Genomic DNA, 22,453 nt, shown 5'->3' on the forward strand with positions numbered 1-22,453 from the left:
TTCCGATGACATTAATGAAATCGATGGCTTCTTTGCACCAAGGGCCTAAGGTTTCAAATGCTAAACCTTTAAACACGTAGTTTGACGAAATGATTGAACTATATTTGCTATGTTTGCGTTTGCAAGCCATTTCAGCGGCAAAACCTGAGACTTAACTTTGAAAACAGTTTCTATTATTAATTTATTTATTACTTATTTATTTATTATAAAAATGCCTTATTTAAGTGAAACCGAGCGGATAGAAGTTCTAATGATGACTGGATATGGTGATAGGAGACGAAGCTGTGCTGAAGTGATGACACTTTCGATGACACACAAAAAAGGAAACGGTCATTATGTGATACAGTGTTGAATTAAAAAGAAACACTCTTTATCATGAAATTAACCCCTGTTGCCATTTAAAAAAATTCAAGTTAGCTTTGTATCTCGAAAACAAATGAAGGTATTAAACTCAAAAAAATTACAAATTATAGAATTTAAATGCCCTTAACTCCGTAGCAAATTTCAAAGAATTCCAACAAACGATTTGATAGGTTTAATAAAAAGAGCCTCAAACGGTAGCTATGTTTATTTATTTTTGAATTAAATTTAAAAAAAAATTTTTAGGGTTGTTATGTAAACTATTATTACATGTATATTACCCGCATTGACGGTACCAAAAACACTATCTGTAGACGACTATGTTTTGGTACGATTGAGAGGGGAAAAAAACGTGAAATACTTTGTTGGGAAAATGGTTGATAAAAAAGAAGGTGAATGGAAAGCCACGTTTCTAAGAAGAACAAAAAATGATAAACTTACATGGCTAATGTAGAAGATGTATGTATTATCGATGAAGACGTAGAGCTACTTCTCCCCAAACCTAAAATTGACCATTGGGAAAAACTTTCGTTCGAGATTCAATTTAGTAATTATAAAATAGAGTCGGTAAATGTAAAAATTTGCTTGTGTTTTTTTAAAAGTTCATAACTTAGAATTCACACTTACCCAACATAAAGCTAATTTGACACGATGCTAAATTTTGTAGAAAATTTGTTAGAAAATGATAGAGACCCTCGATCAGGACCAATGAACGATCAGGATCATAGTCTGTCTTGGTCACTTTACAGAATCTTCTGTGAAATTTAGTATCATAGACAAAATAAGAACACATAGAACGCAAACTCCCTATACATTTTTTGGGCACAAAGCGTTTACCGCCATCTCTTATCCTGGTGAGGGTGCAAAATCACAGCCTACTGGATGAGTTTACCTTTCCTTTGATTTTTTTATCATCGCAAATTTTCACAACAAATCAAAACGCCAGCAATACTTTCGATATTTTATTTTCAACCGTTTTTGATACAGTTGTGCTTCATTTTTATAAATATTATTCCTAAATGTTACCGTTCTCGTATCTGACCACTTAAAATTAAATTTTACCCCTTAATGTAAATGTGGTTAAATGAATTATTTTACCAGTTATTTCATCTTCAATTTTATTTTTAAGTGAACGAAAAATTAACATTAGGTACTTTTGTTTGAATTACCGTTAAAATTTTGCTTTTAATTATTATCGGCCGAAATTATGTTACTGAATATAATTTTGAAAATATTATTAATCTTATTAACATTTTTTACAAACTCTAAAAAACTCACACTTGCCACTTTCTGCTAAATTTTAGTATACATCCAAAAATCCTTCCAATGTTTTCATTCAATTTTTTTTATGGAGGGAAGTGCTGTTTTTTTAATCCAAAAATTTTTCCAAAGTAGGTACATATTGCGTAAGTGTAGGACTGCTTCCTGCCAAAATTTTGTTTGCCCCGGATTTTTGTAAACTCCACAAGCAAGAGGTTTCTCGCAACGTGGGCGAAATGTCCCTCCCTCCAGATTATTATCAAAGAGTTTATCAAAAAAGTTATTGTTTTTGCAGTTCCCAAGTCTTCATCATTTAGGTTTGTTCTACCTGTTAGTTAAAATATATATTAGATTATTAACAACAATGTTATTAGAAATTACCACAGTTAACTAATAGCGTTGAATTAATCATGATTATGACGACTCAAAACTTGAGTTGCATAGGACATAGGATATCTTTTGGATCTTATCTGCATGTCCGTAATTCTGTGGAGGGCTCTTAATTCGCCCCACGCTGAATCATAAAGATAAACCTTCACTATATGGTCCAATTTCACACTTAAAATTTCTTAGTTTACTTCCCAAACCAAATCTTTTGTTATCCTATAATTTCTAATTTCTTTAATAAGATGAGGTGTATCAAATAATGGTGTAATCTCTTGGTCTTGAAGTATTATTTTTCTTTCAATTTGTTGATTGTTTTCTATATAAATTTTGCTTGATTCTGTCAACAACACATTTAGCAATCTTAGCAGCGGTACTACATTATTTGTGAACGTGACACAGCCTCATTTTGAATTACAAGATACTGACATAAAGATTGACACTGCTTTGACTGATTTTTAGATTATTGAGATTACTTTGATTTTAAAGTTTTGACTTTTTAAAACATTTGCGCCCTCTTGCGGTGTGGTGAGGGTGCGCTAAACGATTTTCCAAAAATTTATTAGGGACTTTTCATTCTATAGTATTTTATTTTTTCTATGTTTAGTATCGTGTCACACTAGCTTAAGATATAATGGCCTGTTAGTAACAAGTTATCATATGGATTTACACTTGCCCCATTCGAGGGGCAAGTGTAAATATTGACATGAAGCCCTGCAACCTCAATTTTTTGCAAAAAAGATGACAGGTTAAAAACGATGACAGATAAGTGCTGACAAACAGACGTTCTAAACTCAAAATTTAAGGTAGAATCGAAATGTGAAGTCAAAATGAGGCCTTTCCATTAAAAAAAATAAAGATGGCGTCGATTTCCGGTATTTCCGGAAGTGCCACCATTTTGAAAATATTTCATTTGAACTTGGAACAGTCGATTATAGTCAACTACCAATTTTCATATTAATATGATTTGAGGAAATCAGAAAGTTTCTAATGAACGGACTACGTGAATCAGCCTGTATATGTGGCCACATTAACAACAAATGCTTAAATAATCATTTATGCGAGACATGCGTCGAATATGGAAGGGCTGGTATTCCAGAATCGACAAATGTTTTTACCAGTTTTAAAGCATACAGGACCAAGACTGGGACCACTTTTGGAGCTCTACAAAATCCACATGCTGATTTTTATAATTATAAAGGGTGGTCCCGATATAACCTGCCAAAAAAATTCTGGGTCATTAGAAGGATCTAACAAGTCCAAAAAACCCCATTTTGTTAGGTCCAAAATAATGGGGATAAATTAACCCCTATCCACACCCATTCGACGCTGCTGGCCACAAAAATACATACCTACTCAGGAATTAATTGTTGGTGTTTGTAAGTATGACAGTATCTAAGCAACATAGGTACCTGAATCGTTTATGACAAATCTCAAATCTGACAAAATAAATCAAATTAATGACATTTATTGAAAACGCTGTACCTACACTGTGTGCGTTAATTCACCAGCTTATTTAGGTACAAAAGCTGATTTTGTAGACTGAGATGAATGAGTAATAAATAAAGTGGTGTTCCTCAATGTGTAAATAAATGTAGAGGTAGTGTGTGCAAAATTGTGGAAGAACTGTGTAATAAGAGTATCGTCTTAATTGTGGTTAAATAGCCAAAATAATGTATTGAATAAATTTATTTACACTTTACATATTCGTACTTTCAACTCTAACTGAGAATATCTACTAACTAATGAAAGGTAAACTAGACTAGAACAATTATTTTATAATAAATGATCTGTGTGCCTTCCGTTGGCATTTAAGCACATTTGAGTACGCTGGTACCAATTTTAATAAACAGAATTCAGCATTTCTGGGTTTTTACGAATCTGGTTCGCGGCGTCTGTTACGCGTTTCTGGAGTTGGCCTCCTGTATTTATTTCAACTTCGTATACCAAATCTTTCGTGTGGTCCCAAAAATTAAAATCCAGAGGGGTTAAATGGAGGATCGGGGACGCCATCGTATTGGAATCAGTCAGAACCAACCTCACATAAATGCGGATGTAGCTCCACAAAAGTACAACGGGACGGAAGGACTCCTTCAGGAAAACGCTCGCCGTATGGTCGCCTTGCCGGTCTTGAATTACCACGTGTTTCGCCATAGAGTAAATGCAAATCGGCGTATTCTTGTTTTGTGAATTTCATAACCTTTTGAAGGATTCGAAAATTGAAAATTAAACTTGACAAATGTCATAGGTGTTGCAGGTACCGTTGCTAAAGAAATTGCAGCCAAGTAACCAGAATTACCTTTTTAAAACCGATTAACTCATTAGCGTACAGCAAATTTTGACCAAATTTTCAATTATTTTTATCTCGAAAACGAAAAGACTTTAAACTTTAAACTTTTTGAAGTGAAACTTTTTATGGGAGGGTCTTGAAATTCTGATCGGCAACCTTTTTGTGTGACGAAAACTGGTGGGGGTAAACACTATTGGATCGAGTGAAAGCAGTGTCTCTGTCTTTGTCACACTCACGGCATTTATCGATAATGTGATTTGGAGGCTTAAAAATGAACAATGAGTTACGCATTTCGATATTGTTTAGTGTTATCGTTGTTTATAATTTATTTTCTTCATTAAAATATACAATTTTGTTGTGAATATGCTATTTAAAAGTGATTGATGAATAATTACAATGTTTCCCTGTAATACAAAAGTTTCACTTCTATCGTGCGTCTTTACGACACATTCTGTTTTTTTGTGTATGAGTTCTACTCATCGTCACCTATTACTGGATTTCTTTTGGCAGGTTATATCGGGACCACCCTGTATTACTGAACTGGAAGCCGCTTTTGTAAATCATTTTGACGAAGCTTTAAATTCGGCGCAAGTGGGTCAATTTTAACTACAATGTGTGCAGAACGTTTCGTTTGTTCACCCTTGCGCTAAATTTCCCCAGCGTTTTGCCATTTGTTTGTTTATAAGAACAAGAACACGTATATTTTACGCCTTGAAGTTTTTCAACAGAGATTTGAGCTCCACGGCACATTCCCGTAAAAATAAATTGCTCATTTTGCAACACTTGTAATTACTTATATTAAATACCTACCTACCGAACAGTAGTTTTATTTAAACATATTTTTACTTTTGTAGGTCAAGTAATTCTATGTTTTATTATTTAAATCTCAATTAACTTGTTTAGATTGTTCCAACAAAATTTATTAAACGGGGTTTTAGAATGTTTCTATTTCTTTAGTTCCCAATGATATTAATAAATATGTATAAATGTTATGTGATGTGGATAATTTTATGGTTCATGCCTAATACGTCGCTTAAGGTTCTCAACATTCTTCGGGTTACAAAACGTAAGGGATGCAGGTTACTATCGATTTGCAATTTGCCAATAAACAAACGGTGGCCATTTTGAACATTTTTTGCACTAGATAATATTAAACTTATAAAATTGTTTTTTATTTTTTAGCACGTAGGCTTTGAAAATATCTAGGAAACAAATAGTGCGTTGTATTCCTTGCGAAGTGGTATTTCAAACGCCGACTCGATTTATTTTTTAATTGTATTTTGTTAAACATATCTTCAACTACTTGATAAAAGATTAGCACTTACCTAAAATCTTGGCAATCTATCTGCATTCTTCGAAGTTATTTCCGATTCGCGACGAAAGTCTAAAATGTCGAACAAACCTTATTAGTTCTTAATCATTATTGGATGCGTCTAAAAAATTTTTCACAGCACAATTAATTTTAATACAATTACTCACTCCTTGCACCTGAATTTAATGTTTAAACCTCAAACACGTGCATGACGTTGCGAAGAACGCCGGGGCAACAAGCAACAACACTAAAAAAAGGTTATGTATGCTACAACTACAAACGACCCTCAGTTTTGTAATTAAAAAATGAGATATGCAATTTTATGTTTCGGCTTGTTTTGCTGGCTGCATAACTTACAGTCTTAATTCCTCAATAAATACGTTTCAAATAAAAATTTCACTTCTGAAACGAGAAACTTCATTTTTCTCTACTTTAAGCACAAACAACAGACGATATTGTGTCTATTTTGTGAAATACAATTTTATTTGCAGGGAATATTACAAAAAATGTTCACATTTGTTTTCTGCACTTGACCACTCTTGATCGTCAGCTTTCAAAAATATGTTGCAACATTTCTTGCATTTCTTGAAAAATGTGAGGTTCAATAATGTGTCATTATTGAAGGTATTTTGAAACCAGTAGCAATATTCTACACAACATGGGAGACCTCCAAAGTAGAGTTGATGCACAGTTGTTATTTTGTAGTGATGCAGATGTAGCCTTTTTTTTAGGATGTTTTGACGTGTACTAAGAGGTGCTCCAGACTGTCATGACAATCTTGTTAAGGATTGTTGTCGGTTTTATCATGTAAATCTTTAACAACTTCATTCAATATGTGTGGTGTTCCAGTTGAATTTTCCTTTTTACAGTTCCAGTCCAAATAAATCTGTTGATAAACCCTCTAATGTGGAATATGACAGCTGCTTCTTGAATTTGAAGGTCAGGATATTTTGCATGGTAGTCATCCCGACAGCCCAAAATTCAATACATCCACTCGTGATCAATTACTGTACGTAGTGTTGCAGTAGTAATACATAACAAAAAATGTCTCATGCTCCAAAGAATAACCCATTATTTATTGTGTCTGTTAAAATAACAATGTGGGTTTAAATTTTACTAAAATTGGATATTTTAAAACTTAGGTACCTTAGCAAGTAGTCAATACTATGATGTTTCGAAATATGTAAATGTTTTTCATTGTCTTAAATTTTTGGTGTAAAGGAGTTTAAACAGCAAAGTGTTAAATCACAAAATCGCAACGAAACTAAGGCACTTAAAACAATCAAATTAAAGCACAGCGTAAAAATAAATAAATACCTACATGAACGCATGAACATGACAATATTGACAGTTAACATATTTCCGGGGTTAAAAGCTACTGTCAGTACTGCCACCTGAGTGTCGTTTGACAGCATATACGACGACGTGACATGTATTTCTGCGGAAAAATACGAGAACGCGTTCCCCCAATAAGTACCGAGTGATTTTAAATGATTGTGACTTTTTTTCTTAAGTTGGGAACATTTTTCATAAATTATTTTGGCAAACTTGAGACCTTAATCAACACATTGGCGTACGTACGTCATTTTAACATTTTATGTATTAATAAATTGTGTCAAATAATAGGCGAGGACGCCAATGTTTATGTCAACTATCACATTAAAAACCAGAATAACCAACAATAATATTGCCAACCTATGAAAAAAAGTCATAATCATTTAAAATCACCCGGTACCTAAATGCAAGAAGGTCACGTACTTCGCGGTAAATGATTTAATTCTAGATTCTAAAGTACTATGTCGGCCAAAAAATTTTAGCCGTCACTATCTTGATGTTCGTGTAAAGTACCGAGTGACTAATATCTGTTCGCGGTGGAATGAACATCTGTGGTGCAAATGACCTGACCTGTTACTATGACAACTCATATGAAAGTTACTGCCAAATGTGTGCGATTTGCACCACTGATGTTCAATCCAACGTGAACAGGATATATAAATGATTGAAAATTATTTTGTTGTGTTGGTGACTCATTTGAAATCTTTAGTTGGCAACATCGTTGGCATGACACGCAATTTTTAAAATTGAAACAAACGTCAAAAAAATCTAAATCGACAATGTACACTTCTATTCAGAAAAAAAGCGTACAAGTAGTGAGCACAATTTTTGCTAGATTGCCATATCGTAAACCTATCTTTTAATTGTTGTTACTTAGAAACCTGTAACAAAACCCGTGATGATAGCTGGATTTGATCGATGTATTCTTCAGAGATTTTAATGTGTATAAATGTTTTGCTTTATTTATTAGGCATGTATTGCCAATTACTACAAACAGAATTCAAGATTTTATTCACAAATTTATGGAAAAAGGCAACTTTCAACAATCTAACAACAATTTAAAAATTTATAAAAAACAGTGTTCACACATTTAACATACATACAAAATGTCAGTAATACGTTTTCTTGGAAACGATTAATTAATTTTATCCCCATTTACAGTAGCTCTCAATACGTGTACGCTTTTTTTTTGAATAGAAGTGTACTTCGTGACTTAATCTAACCTAAATAGGAATGATTGAGAGATGATGCACGAGAAGACTTGCACTACCAACTGCATCCATGTTATTAATAAATTGTGTCAAATAGGCGAGGACGCCTATGGTTTGGTTATATCAATTAGGTATCACATTAAAAAGCAGAATAACCAAGAATAATATTACCAACCTATGAAAAAAAGTCACAATCATTTAAACTCCATCCATTTTCAATATACACAACTAAATCTAGTGATTTTAATAACTTTTGTGGTGTAATAGGATACAACTTTTTTCTACTGTAAATGCAATGTTAGATAATAATTCAGGTTATGTGTATTTTGAACAGGTTATAATGTACAGTTGGCTTAAAAAAAAACGGGAAATGAAATTTGACCTAATGTGAATTGGAAATTTAATTTGTCAATTTATGTCAATTTGTGTCTGTTTGACAGTAGTATTTCTGACACATAAGTGCAGTTTTTAACCTAAATTCTAAAAGGCCGTTTCAAACTATAAAAATTTAATAAAATTTGACAGAACTTTTTCTGACAGTTCCCGTTTTTTTTGAAGCCAACCGTACGATTATTGTCATTTTTGACAAATCTCTAATCGAGCCCCGCAATCAAGCAAAGTAAATTAGTTTTGAATATTTTACTTAAAATAAAATGGTATCTACAGGTTAATATTAAATACCGGCATTGAAACCAGCAAGTAGGTGTACCTTAATAAACATAAACAGATTTTAACGAAAAGATTTCAGAGCAGGACACAGAGTGGAAGCATGATACATTCAAAATGAATAGTGCTCAGGAGCAAACCCTCTCAAGGCAAGCCTGAAGGCCGGCGATCTTGTAATTAAAAACAGCGCACAACGGCGCAAATATTTCTTCACTGTTCCATCGTGCGTCGTTTCCATTCTGTGTCTGTGCCCCCGATCCAGAAATTACCTCGTATTTTTCCTTCAGATATCTGTAGGAGATTGAAGCTAACATTTTAAATAGATCAATTTAAATTATAACTATATAACTATATCAACTTACGGCAAAAATTTCCCCAAGCATTCGGTAAACTGGCATCCTTCCCAAATTTGGGCCATTTACTTTCCAAATGTTTTTAAAACACCGGTGAACACTTTGTTTTATATCCAGAGTGAGGCATTTTCTCTTTATAACCCTGCCTGTGGCCTCCATGATAGCGCTACTTAATCGTATTTTTTTCAATAATTATAATCTGACAGTGTCAAATTTTTTGACAAATTCAAAACGTCCGCTTTGAATGTTCAATATTAGAAAAAATAAAACACTTTCATTGCAATACAAAAAAAGAAAATTCCCTAACATTAACAGTAATGTACCTATATTGAAAATGGATGGAGTCATAGATAAAATAAAATACTATAGAATGCAAAGTCCATGCGACATTTTGTAGCCGAGGCCACCTATCGGCTTGTGGTAGGAGCAAAATTTCAGAGCTTGCTGTGATTTTTACCTCCTTCCCTAAATTACATTCTATTTTATTATTCGTTTTAATTACAACACAAATAACACACTCCCATTATTTTAGGTGTTTCTTTTATTTATTTTATTTTCAACTTTTTTTACACATTGCTAAAGCTTGATTATAAACTTCATTTTTATATGAAACCACCCTGCTGTCTTTATCGCTTAAAATGGTACAGTGGCGGCCAAAATAAAGTAGGACAATGTTTTTTCGCTAATGTAAATTTGCTTGCCCTTTCTATGGTTACTATGAAAATATTTATTCATTTATTATAGTAACCCCGGTTTACTCAACTCAATTTTGGCTAAATTTCTTAATAAGACTTGTCCTACTTTATTTTGGCCGCCACTGTATTTATCCCTTTCGGAAACCTAAATATGGAGATATTAATTATTTTATTGATGATGATGACACTTACGTGTTCGGCAATTTTTAATTCTGGACTATCCATCTCGAAACCAAGAAATTCGTTGATATCGTAACCAACGTACAGCATTATCGACATTTCATCAAAAATTAAAGTACACAATGTGTCCCAGTTCCTTAGTTTTAAAACAGATTTTTTTAAATTTTGAAAATTTTGTATACCATAAGGAATTTGCAAACTGGGTATGGCTTCCTTCGTAAACTTATTATTTGCTAAAAAGTTCTTATAATCTGTTTCAAAACCAAAAATCCACCACCTGTTGAATTATGTTGTCAGAAAAAAAGAAATCCCTAGAATAAGTTTCATTTTTCTGGGTTGGCCTAACCTAGAGTGGTATATAAGGGAAAGTAGGCTCGATCCTGGTTCCTAGGGAAGTTTTTGAGAGTTACATTTTCTGTTGGCAGCATCTACTGTTTACTATCAAGCTTCAAATATCTGTCAGTTCGGTCAAGCGCCAAATTCAAAACAGAAAAATTTCTTAAAATGGTTGGTTGGTTGCACGGCACCTTATTGTTCTGCCAGATCAGAAAGAGGTATTAAAATGTTTCAGTTCCCAAACGATGCGTCACGCAGACAATTGTGGATCCAAAATATTGGGAAACCATTGAATTGGCAGCCCAGTTGCCACAGACTTTGTGAAGTAAATGCAAGCAAATCTAAATAGTTAACATAAAATTTACATTTTATTTTCACTCTTGAAATATTTTAACAATGAGCAATTTAATTTAAATGCAAATAATGACAAAGTTTTAAGAAATAAAAAATAAATAAAACAACCTCCAAATTTGAATGCACCTTCAACATCATCACTTACACTCCCTACTTGTTCCTCCACCTACACTGAACATAATTCTTCTCTAGCAAATGAAAATATTCTTCAGTACATTGCAGGGTCAACAGTCAACTCCCTACCTAAAAAGAGCATGTGTACTAAATGTGCTAATTAGCTTCATTCTGAGGACAACAATCACTGTGACGACAATGTTCAGATATATAGTTCAAAGCGAAATTTTGGAGGTTTACATTTTCCAAGTAGCTGCTTTTCTACACTTATTCGAATATGTGAAGAAACATTTAATCGACATACAAAAGTTTTACTTTCCAATCAGCTTACAGAGACAACATACACTTCTATAGTATTGTCTATGTCTTCCCACATCATAATTCCAGCTTGCTGTAAACTTGCACACCTTATTATAAAAAAAATTCTAATCATTCGCTCAACATTACTAGCAAATCACATTACGGAAAATTTACAGCACAAATGGCAAAGTCTTTCCACAAGTTGAGAGTTTGTAGTTGAACACTGTAATTGAACTTATTTTCTTCCATAATTGTGTTTATTTTGCACCTACTCTTGAAATGTCACCTGTCATATCCACAGAACAGTCATATCATAGTCATATCTAACAATTTTGACAATAGCAGTGCAGCCAATCTACAATCGACAAACGCCCCTAGGAACCAGAATAGAGTCTACTCTCTTTAATATACTAATTTTAGCCTAACCTTCCGCCAAAAGTTGACCTTCAGTGTGTCACAAATATCAAATTATAAAAATGCCTCGAAAAACAACGAATAATCTTTTAACCCCTAAATTAAAGCGAGCGTTCATTAAGTGCTTCGAAGAATTTAAAAAACACGATGAACTACGACCAAAACGGCTGTCAACAGTTTTATTTCATAACCCCACGTTTTTCTGACACTTTCAAACACACTAAAAACAAAAGTTAGCGACGTTGTCGGTTGTATTTTCGAGGTAAAATGCAGTGTTGGTGGAAGATTGCCCGTACTAGAATTACCCACATTCAGTGGTAATTATCGGGATTGGTTGTCATTTCGCGACACATTCACGGCGTTGATACATGATAGCAATCTGTACACGAGTATCGAGAAATTCCACTACCTTAGAAGTTGCTTAAAAGACGAAGCCCTTAAGGCAATAGAATCAATTGCGGTTTCAGAGGCAAACTATAGGGTAGCATGGGAAACACTAATCACTCGATTTGAAAACAAACGCCTCATAATCCAAGAACACGCGTACGCCATAATAAACCTGCCACCGCTGGTGAAAAACTCGTATCAGTCGCTGAGAAAATTAGTTGACGATTTCAACATCAACCTCGCAGCGTTGACGAATCTAGGGCAACCCACGGAACATTGGTCGGGTTTATTAGTACCTATCATAAGTCAGAAAATGGACTTTTTCACAAAGCGCGAATGGGAAGCTCAATTGGGTCCGGATCCACCGATTGTTGAGACGTTAAAATCCTTTTTGCAAAAAAAATGCGTAACTTTGGAATCGCTCAGCGTCGCGGAGCAACAGAGCGCAAAAACTAACAACGCGACGCCCAAATCAAATAACAAGATCTCCGCGAATCATTTCAGCAAGGACAGGACGCTGTGCAACGCTAGCACAAACCAACAAATACAGTGCTACATGTGCAAAGAGGCGCACGGACTGTACCAATGTCCTCAATTTTTGAATTTAGTTATCGCGCAGCGGGTCACACAGGTCAAAGAATAGAAGGTCTGCGAAAACTGCTTCCGAAAAGGCCACGAAGCCTCACAATGCAAATCGCGGTACTGCAAGGAGAAACATAATTCTCTTTTGCATGTAGAAAATAACGTGCAGACTTCAGTTGTAACTTACTTATCATTCGGAAAAGCCAAACAAAATCTACTCGCAACGGCGGAGATTTTAATTCGCGATGGTCAAGGCAACTGGCAGCGATGCCGTGGGCTATTAGACCCAGGCTCCCAGTCTAACTTCATCAGTGAGGAAACGGTCAAAAGGTTAGGGATCGGAACGAAGCCGGTTAACTGGCCGATAACGACGGTAGAAGGGTTGCAGGGTTGTGCACGGCAGTTAGCGCAAATTCATTTCAAATCGCTACATAACCCATTAATGCTCACATCGATTGTTTGGTGTTAAATAAAATTACGGAAGAATTACCGTTATCTTCCTTTGAGTTCGAGTCGCGGCAAATTCCGTGTAACATAAATCTGGCGGACCCAGAATTCAATGTGTCCAGAAAAATAGACGTTTTATTGGGGTCCACTATTTTTTGGCGTGTTTTAAGTGTCGGCCAAATCAAGGCCACTCGAAACAACCCACATCTGCAAGAAACTATCCTGGGGTGGGTTGTTGGGGGCGATATGGTTGCAGGTCGTAAACCATCTTACGGGACTCTTTGTTACGTGTCATTTAACTCCATCAGTAAACAACTTTCCAAATTTTGGGACGTGGACGAATATCCAACGAACAAAAGGGTCGTAATCGTAAAAAAGGAGGACATCGAGTGCAAAACCCATTTCAAAAACACGTGTTCTCGAAATGCCGAGGGTAGATTCACGGTCGAAATACCATTCAAGCTAAGTGGCCCCAACATCGGCGTCTCGAAAGAGATGGCCATAAAACGTTTTTTATCATTGGAAAATAAGTTCCGAAAAGATCCAGGGTTGAAGCGTGATTACACGGAATTTATTGAGGAGTACATCCGACTCAAGCATATGGAGCTAGTACCCCCAACTCAAGTGAACGTTAACGGACGGGTGTTTCTTCCGCATCACGCGGTCACGAAGGAAACGAGCACCACCACAAAGCTGAGGGTAGTTTTCGACGCCTCCGCGAAAACGACCACAGGTGTTAGTCTAAATGACGCGGTTATGATCGGTCCAAAACTAGAAAACGACTTGTTTGATATTATCATTCGGTTTCGGACGCACCAGTACGTTTTCACGGCGGATATCAACAAGATGTACCGGCAGATAATTGTCGCGGATCAACATCGGAAATATCAAACAATTTTGTGGAGAGAAAGTCCAGATATTATTATTATTATTATTAATAATGATGCGATCGGACAGAGGCAATGCCTGTTATGCCCGCGCTAAATCATGCAATGAATGGGGACTCTAAAACTCAGTTGCTGTTTCCCAATTTATAGGCGTCGTGGCTAGATTTAAATACAATAATGGACCTGGCAAGAACGATTTCCTCCGGTAGACCATTCCAGTCGTCAAAAACTCTATTTGTAATAAATTTGTGTCTGACAGATGTGCGAAATTTATCTTTCAGTAACTTGAAAGCATGTCCTCTCGTACGCTTTGAGGTGTCAAGGGGGAACAGATGTTTAATTGGCGAATGAGCACTACGCAGGGCTTGGAAAGTTATTATTAGGTCACCGCGTTTACGTCTCTCAGATAAAGAACAGAGATTCATCAAAGCAAGCCTTTCAGGGTACGGAGGTCTATTTCTACCAAAAGGAATTCTGGTTGCTCTACGTTGAACCGCCTCCAGGCGCAGAATGTCCCGTTGGAAGGTGGGGGTCCAGGCACTGTTTGCAAATTCTAACAGAGGCCTCACGTAAGTCTTGTAAAGCTTTGAGAAAACCGCTGGACTTGCCTTGGCGAACGCCCTGCTCAGAAGAAAAAGCATCGAGTTAGCTTTTTTGGTGACACGTAGAACATGATCCGTCCAGGAAAGATCGTTGGTGATAAGAACACCCAGATCAACGCAAGAGTCAGTACTTCCCAATCTCATGTTCCCAAGTGAGTACGCATGTCCTGGATTTCTTCTACCAACGTGCAGGACGGTGCACTTGTCTACGTTTAAAGGTAGTAACCAGTCGATGGACCATTTGTGAATGGCGTGAAGATCCTGAGTTAGCCTCTGAATATTATCACAACTGTTGTACAATTTGATGTCATCGGCATACATGGCAAAGGGCGATGTTAAGATATCTTTAATATCAGCAGTGTAAGCTATAAAAAGTAAAGGGCCAAGCACGGAGCCCTGAGGCACCCCACTCAGAACATCAACAGACCTACTAAGCGCGCCTCCAATCCTAACTCGAAAAGTTCTATCACTCAAGAACGAGTCAATCCACCGAAGCAGATGACCCCGAATACCTAGATAACTTAGCTTGCGTAGAAGACGGCATTTTGGAACCCTGTCGAACGCTTTGGAGAAGTCAAGATACACCACATCAAATGGTCGTTCAGAATCAAGACTTCTAGTCCATTCGGACATGCAACACATTAGATTAGATTGAACAGATTTCCCCGGCAAGAACCCGTGCTGCTCAGACGGAATAAGATGGTGATCTGAGAAAAACTTAATTACTTGGTCGTACATTACTGACTCCATGACCTTGACCACAAGATATGTTAGGCTAATAGGTCTGTAGTTCGAGGCGTCAAATTTGTCGCCTTTTTTAAAAATGGGGCGTAGAATCGCTGTTTACCAGTCAGCGGGAATACAGCTTGACTTAAATGATTGCTGCATCAAATCTGAGGCGGGGGTGGACAAGGGCTCCGCGCAGTTCTTTAGAACGTTGGCAGTGATGAAATCTGGACCAGAAGACTTGGAAGTTTTCAGTTTTTAAAATTTTTCCAGAACTGTATCCCTGGAGAAAATAATGTCAGTTATACAGTTAGGGTTGCAGTTGCCAGAAAGGGTAGACGCTGCAAGAGGTGGTTCTGTTATAAATACTTTGGAGAAAGTTTCAGCGAATACATCTGCAACTCCATTGTTGCTATCTACCACTAAGCCTGAATCGTCCTTAACATGAATAGTCTTAACTGGTCCAGATAGCTTTGTGCGGATATGCTTATAGAGGCGTTTAGGGTCTTTGTCATCAGCGATACCTTTCTCGTATTCAAGCCTGGCCTCCCGAATGACAGATGAAAGATGGTTTGAAAAAGCTCTATGGGCTTCATAATGAGTCGCAGAACCAGATCTTTTGAAAGCACGCCACAAAGAACGCTTTTTCCGGACTTGACCTAAAATTCTGCCGTTGATCCATGGCTTGGAGGAGGATTTCTTCAGCAAAGAAGTAGAGGTGCTTTGTGAAACAGCGTCGGATAGTGCCGTCTTGAAATGATCCCAGTTGCGAGAGACTGAAACGTCCGAAAGAAGTGACTTCCAATCAATTTGAGTTAATCGTTTGTTTAGTGCTTCAAAATCTATTATGGTCCTCTGAAACAAAACAGTTCTCGCTCGAGGAGTGTGGCAGAGTTGCAGATCTGCCATCAGAGTTACATGATCCGATTTGCCAATCGGGTTAAGATACTCCAAATTGGCTATGGAACTATCATCGGACGTTATGACCAAATCAAGCACTGAGGGTTGTTGGTTGGATCTATATCTCGTCGGTTGCGTAACTAGCTGATGTAGATGACTATCAGTAAGCAAGTCAACTAGGAGCTGAGAGGAGGGCGTGTGCAGGCGGTTACCGTTAATTGGCCAACGGACATCAGGCATGTTAAAATCGCCGAAAACGAAAATTTTGTCGTATTTGCGTGTCGTGTGGTTAATGTAATTGATCAAGATTTTGTCATCATCAAAACAAGATGAAGGCGGTCTATAAACACACCCCAAGACGAACGTACAGAGACAATTGGATATTTTCAAAAACAGAGAGTCAATACCACCGGTGTCAACATAAAGAGGCACCACAAGATAATCTGCTAAGGTATGGTCCTCAATATAGACACAAACGCCACCACCCTTTTTACCATCACGATCAGCCCTAAATAAGGTGTAGCCTCCAAGGGAAACCAGTGAGTCTGTTATTTTGGAGGTAAGCCATGTTTCAGTCAACATTATAATTGACGGTTTATATGTGTTTGAGAAGGCACAAAAGTCATCGTACTTCGCCGTTAAGGATGCTACATTAGCATAGGCTATGGAGGTAACCAAGTAGTTAGAGGAAAGTTTACTGCTGTGTAAAGGTAATGTTATAGGACCGCGACCGCTCACGCGGTCTTTATTTAAATGACCGTTCCCGAGGCAACCTGAAGACTGCAAGAGCGAAGTTAGTAGTTGCTATTGCTTAAATAGGACATCATCTTTAAACTTTTCAACGGCAACTTTATATGTAGGGCAATCGACATCCCAGGCTGCGTGGTTTACATCCAAATCAATTTTGTCGCGTTGAACTCTTTTAAGGCAATTAATACATTTAAAACCACTGGCTTTGCACTCAGCTACGGCGTGATCCAGTCCATCAACTACAGCACACCTAGGACATGATCGTTTTTGATTGCAGTTCTTCGAAGAATGTTGGAATTCATTGCAATTATAGCAACGCAGGATTTCCACAGCATCAAAAACATAACAATGGTCATAGCCTATAAACAGGTCTCCAGCTTTTATGAGTCTGTCATAAGTTAGTCTATCCACTTGTACAACTGCCTGAAAAACTTTGTTGTTTTTTTTGTAGGCCAATATTTAACCAGTTTACAGTGGTTATTAAGATTCAGAGACATTGCGCTGTTTCTAAGAGCATATTGCAGATGTTCGATAAAGTCAGCCTCATCATACAGTTCAGACATTCCTACAACTTTGAGCCTCGGTTGCACACCCTTAATTTCATGAACACTGTAGTCGTCCGAAAGTTTCTCCAGAGCCAGTTTTTTAAAACGGATGTTATCTTCCTTGGAAGAAAAACCTATTAAAAGACCGCCATCCTTAGTATTTTTGACTTTACGAAGAGAAAGTTGGCTCTCAACAGGATTAATTTTTTGTTTGACATCACTTTTTGTATTGGCAGGAGTTTGTTCAATATTTTTTGGTTTGATTATTATTGCAGGCTGGGTTTTGTTTTTGATAATTTGAGCGTACGTCGGAGTACTTGAGGTAGAAGTTGGAATTTTTAAATTTTCGTTCACAATTCGAGTAAAATCTTTCTTTACATCATCGAAAATATGATTCAAATGAGCGAACATTTCCGAATGTTTACGATCGAGAAAATCAGTCAGGCCAGACTGATCAACAGTGAAACATTTGGTTTCGCATTCGGTGCATTTCCAGGAGAGTCCGGCAGTAGAACAAATATAAGAGTGTAATTCCTTACTTATGTTAACACAATTGATGTGAAATTTTCTGTTACATATTCCACTGCAAGACACGGTTCGGCTAGTTGCATCCACAACTGCAAGACAAAATCCGCAAGGAACAATCATTTTATTTGTTGCTCTTAACAGGTGCTGGTTTTATCACACCCCTCTCGTCTGAGACGGCAACAATATAAAAGTTGTGAAAAATTAAACGCCGTAGTACTTCGCCTCAATCGACAATTAGCGGAGACGAGCGCGCGGAAAGAACAACCGCAGTCACTCGCCTCACTAAATAAACACGACTCTTATCGCGCAAAAAGTTATCAGTCAAACACAATGATTAAATATTTCGCGTTAAATTAACGATAAGTACGGTCAAACTAAGAATGTTACGACCGAGAAAAATATATGGGTACGTTCCCAGGAGAACAGCAAAAAATTCGATATCAAACTCACCACTAAATTCCGGGATTTAACCCTCTAATACGACGTAGAAGCAGAGCACAACACTATCACTCGCACTTGCACTTCTTCTTATCCGATTCGATTCGATATACCGATTCGAGAATATCAACTGGCAACGGTTACTTACGGGCTAAATTGCGCACCTTTTCTCGCGATAGGTTGCTTACAACAACTCGCAGAAGAAGAAACGGATAAATACCCTGCAGCTTATCCGGCCTTATTAAACGATTTCTTTATGGACGACGCATTAACCGGCGCTAACAGCATAGAAGAAACCAATCAAATACGCGAACAACTAACAAGGTTATTAGCGAGCGGCGGATTCGAACTTAGGAAATTCGCGGCGAACCACGACCAACTTCTGCCGGACCTAAATAATGCTGATTCGCATTTAATCAACTTTGATAAAAACGGAAACACAAAAATTTTGGGGTTATGGTGGAATTGTCGTGACGATAACCTAAGATACGAAGTCAAAACCGAAAATCCTCAATCAATGTTTACCAAGCGCAAGGTTTTGTCCGCCATTGCAAAAATTTACGACCCCTTACAATTAATCGGTCCGGTCATCGTAAAAGCAAAGCTCATTATGCAAGAGTTATGGAAACGGGAAATCGGTTGGGACGAAGAACTACCTGAGGACCTCAAAACCAGCTGGACCATAATTCTGAATCAATTACACCTGCTAAACCAAATCAGAATACCGAGGAAAGTCATTGAAAGTTATCCGTATAAGTCACTCGAAATTCACGGGTTTTCAGATGCATCCCAAGTTGCATATGGATGCTGCGTATACGTAAGGGTAATTGATGCAAACGAAAAAATATCCGTAAAATTGTTATGTGCGAAGTCGCGGGTAGCACCGTTAAAAACTATTTTCATGCCGCCGGCCGTTATCGACGGTTTTGCATGATTCAAAATCCGCCGGGAACGTAAAATTCCCGGCCTAGTACTTACAAAAGTGACCTTGCTAGAGAATGGGCAGGCAGCATTGAACGGACTCCGTTTCGGCGCAGAGACGCGAGGGTCGCGGGTTCGATTCCACTTGTGAAACAAATTTTTTACTTTTTAAAAATGATTTAAATTTGTCGGCATGAAAAATTTTGCTGTGTTGCTTCGCCTCGGCTAAACCGCCTCGGCTACGCAATATCACTCACACTCGCAAAATATCATTTTCTGGACTTGTGATCCAAATAACTATTCCACACCGCGTTTGGAATTAGCCGCAGCTGTCCTATTAGCAAGGTTAATATCAAACATACAAGATATAATAAAAATCAAATTGATACGGTTCACTACTGGACAGATTCTACGATAGTACTCGCGTAGCTGACAGGATCTCCCGGTAGCTTTAAAACCTTTGTTGCGAATAGAGTGAGCGAAATTCTAAATCTGTCGAACATACAAAATTGGAAGCACGTAAACTCGGCGGATAACCCAGCAGACATCATATCGCGCGGAGTCTATCCCCCCGAATTATTGACAAATAATTTATGGTTCACGGGACCACACTGGCTGTCGCAAAGTCCAGATGGTTGGCCCTCACAGACGGCACAACAAAAATCACGGACGAAGTACCGGAATTACGGCAGGTAGTAACCCTTACGGTCACCGGGACGAATGATAGTCACCCAAATCTTTCGGTTATCAATCAATTTTCCACATTTCGTAAACTACGAGGGATAATAGCTTTATGTCTTCGATTTGCCGATCTCTGCAAAAAGAGAATAACAAAAAACGGTTATAATCATCCATCGACAGCGGAACTGCAAAACGCGGAAGAGAAAATAATACTTCTAGCGCAAAAGGCGAATTTCGAACACGAAATACAGGACCTAAAAGCAGGTAGACAGGTAAACTCGAAGAGTAAATTAAAGCTGTTAAACCCATTCATTGACAATTCGGGGATGATAAGAGTGGGAGGACGATTGTCCAATTCACAATACCCACACGACAAAAAATATCCGATTGTTTTGCCAAAGGGTCACGTGACCCGACTGATACTTGAGAACACACATCGCGATCAACTACATGCTGAACCAACGGCCACACTAGCGGCGGTACGCGAAAAATTCTGGCCGTTAGATGGGCGCAGTGAAATTCGGAAAGTCGTGTACAGGTGCATCCCATGTTTCAGAACAAAACCGAACGACAATAACCCGATTATGGGCAATCTACTCGTACCATTGCACCGAGTTAAAGCGAGCCGGCCGTTCACTAACTGTGGCGTTGATTTTGGCGGTTCCATATTCTTGAAAATCGGCGGGATTCGTAGTAAAAAAACGACCAAAGCTTACATATGTCTGTTCGTATGCTTTTCAACGAAGGCGATTCACTTAGAACTCGTCAGCGATTTGACCGCGGCGAATTTTTTGAACGGCCTAAAACGATTTATCGCGCGTAGAGGAATGGTAGCGAATATCTACTCCGACAACGCCACCAATTTTGTTGGAGCTCAACGGGAACTACGTGACGTGTTTTTGGCTGACGAATTCGGCAACATCGTGTTAAGACACCTAGCGGAGTTTAATATCAATTGGCATTTCATACCCGCCCGGTCACCTCATTTCGGAGGTCTTTGGGAAGCCGGAATTAAAGCAGTAAAGGGGCATATCAAACGCGTAATTGGCCAAACCTCGTTAACATATGAGGAAATGTATACATTGTTGACAGGTATTGAAGCTTGCCTCAATTCGCGACCCTTGTGCCCGCTGACTGAAGATCCGAGCGATTTAAACGTCTTAACACCCGGACACTTCCTGATCGGCACGGCGATGACATCCCCACTGGAGCATCAAATCGTCGACGTTCCCCAGAACCGCTTGACGCGATGGCAGCACCTAGAGCAGATGAGACAGCACTTCTGGAACCGCTGGTCCAAGGAGTACGTCGGCCAGCTGCAAGAGCGGCCAAAATGGCAGAAGGGCAATTCCAGCGCAGCAATCAAAGAAGGCGATCTGGTGGTCCTGAAGGAGGCCACACCCCCGCTCACCTGGAAACTTGGTCGCGTCACAGCCGTCCACCCAGGCGCAGACGACATCATCCGCGTGGCCACGGTGAAGACGGACTCAGGCACCACGAAACGAGACGTCAGAAATCTGTGCGTACTCCCCATCGACGATAAATGCAGTGGTGATATGTTTCATGGTCAATTTTGTGCAGTGAAGTGGCGCAATTTTTATCAGAAAAGACTGTCATTAGTTAAGGATAATTAATCAATTGAATTAATTTAGGTCACATATTAGGTTTTTGAAATTTGTATTCGTAAAATGATAAAATGTAGATACGTAGGTTGTAGTTATGATTTTTTTGTAATTTAATAGCTCGTATAATCTTGTTCATTGAAACGATTGTTTCAATCGGGGGCAGGATGTCGGGGCGTAGAGCCACCCCCCTCCTTTCAGAACGAGAACCACCCCTGCGTGGGTGAAGACAGAGATTTGAGACGACAGTACCGAGATGGACTCAGGGTAGAACAGTCAGAGTCACAAGTCAGAAGTCATTTACCCAACATCTCGAGTACGGTCGTACGGTCCAAAGAATTGTATAAATGTAAATAAACGTTTTACACAAAACGATACGGTGTGTCAGTTCACGCGCGCCTACAGTCAAACCAGTGAAGCCTCCATCAGGCTGAGCAAACCCAGAAGCCCCATTTGGTTCCGAACAAATTCCTGGAGCCCCCATTAGGCCCCAAACATCTGTAATAGGAAAACAAACCTGCGAACTTCAGCATTTTCTTTAATTTCCAGGCAGCTTTTTAACATGGACCATTTCGACCACAAAGAATAGGGGCTAAATTTGTCTGATAGTTGGTGAAGATACACCAAAAGAACGTCTTCCGTTACACCAGTTACGTTATTGTTTTTCTGCCAATTTTTTGATTTCTTCTGGCACGTTCATTTGAGAAAAAATCTTGACGGAAATAAACAATTTGAACAAACGGCGCGTTGTCATAGTAATTGTACTTCTAAGGTTTCTGAGTTTTCAGCAATAATTTGGATGAAAACAGAATTTGATCATTTTTAATTTTATTTAGTTGTTTACAATTTAGTAACAAATAAAATATTATACAA

General features: G+C 38.0%; 3 long non-coding RNA genes across 3 annotated transcripts in view; 1 reads left to right on the plus strand and 2 right to left on the minus strand.

Moving 5' to 3' along the window:
* Positions 1-5,836, minus strand: part of LOC138128570 (uncharacterized) — an 86,348-nt gene extending 80,512 nt beyond the window's left edge. The window contains exon 1 of the long non-coding RNA XR_011158779.1: positions 5,620-5,836. This is a non-coding gene — a long non-coding RNA (uncharacterized lncRNA). The remainder of the gene's footprint in view (positions 1-5,619) is intronic.
* Positions 5,837-10,398: 4,562 nt separating this feature from the next.
* LOC138128712 (uncharacterized) lies at positions 10,399-10,843 on the plus strand. Its single transcript, XR_011158870.1, has 2 exons — positions 10,399-10,553; positions 10,618-10,843. It is a non-coding gene; the product is annotated as an uncharacterized lncRNA (long non-coding RNA).
* On the minus strand, positions 10,732-18,736 carry LOC138128711 (uncharacterized). The gene is made up of 2 exons (XR_011158869.1): positions 11,091-18,736; positions 10,732-10,979 (listed from the first exon to the last, which is right to left on the minus strand). It is a non-coding gene; the product is annotated as an uncharacterized lncRNA (long non-coding RNA).
* Positions 18,737-22,453: the final 3,717 nt, after the last annotated feature.

This window comes from Tenebrio molitor, chromosome 4 (genome assembly GCF_963966145.1).
Source record: "Tenebrio molitor chromosome 4, icTenMoli1.1, whole genome shotgun sequence".
Taxonomy (NCBI): Eukaryota; Metazoa; Arthropoda; class Insecta; order Coleoptera; family Tenebrionidae; genus Tenebrio; species Tenebrio molitor.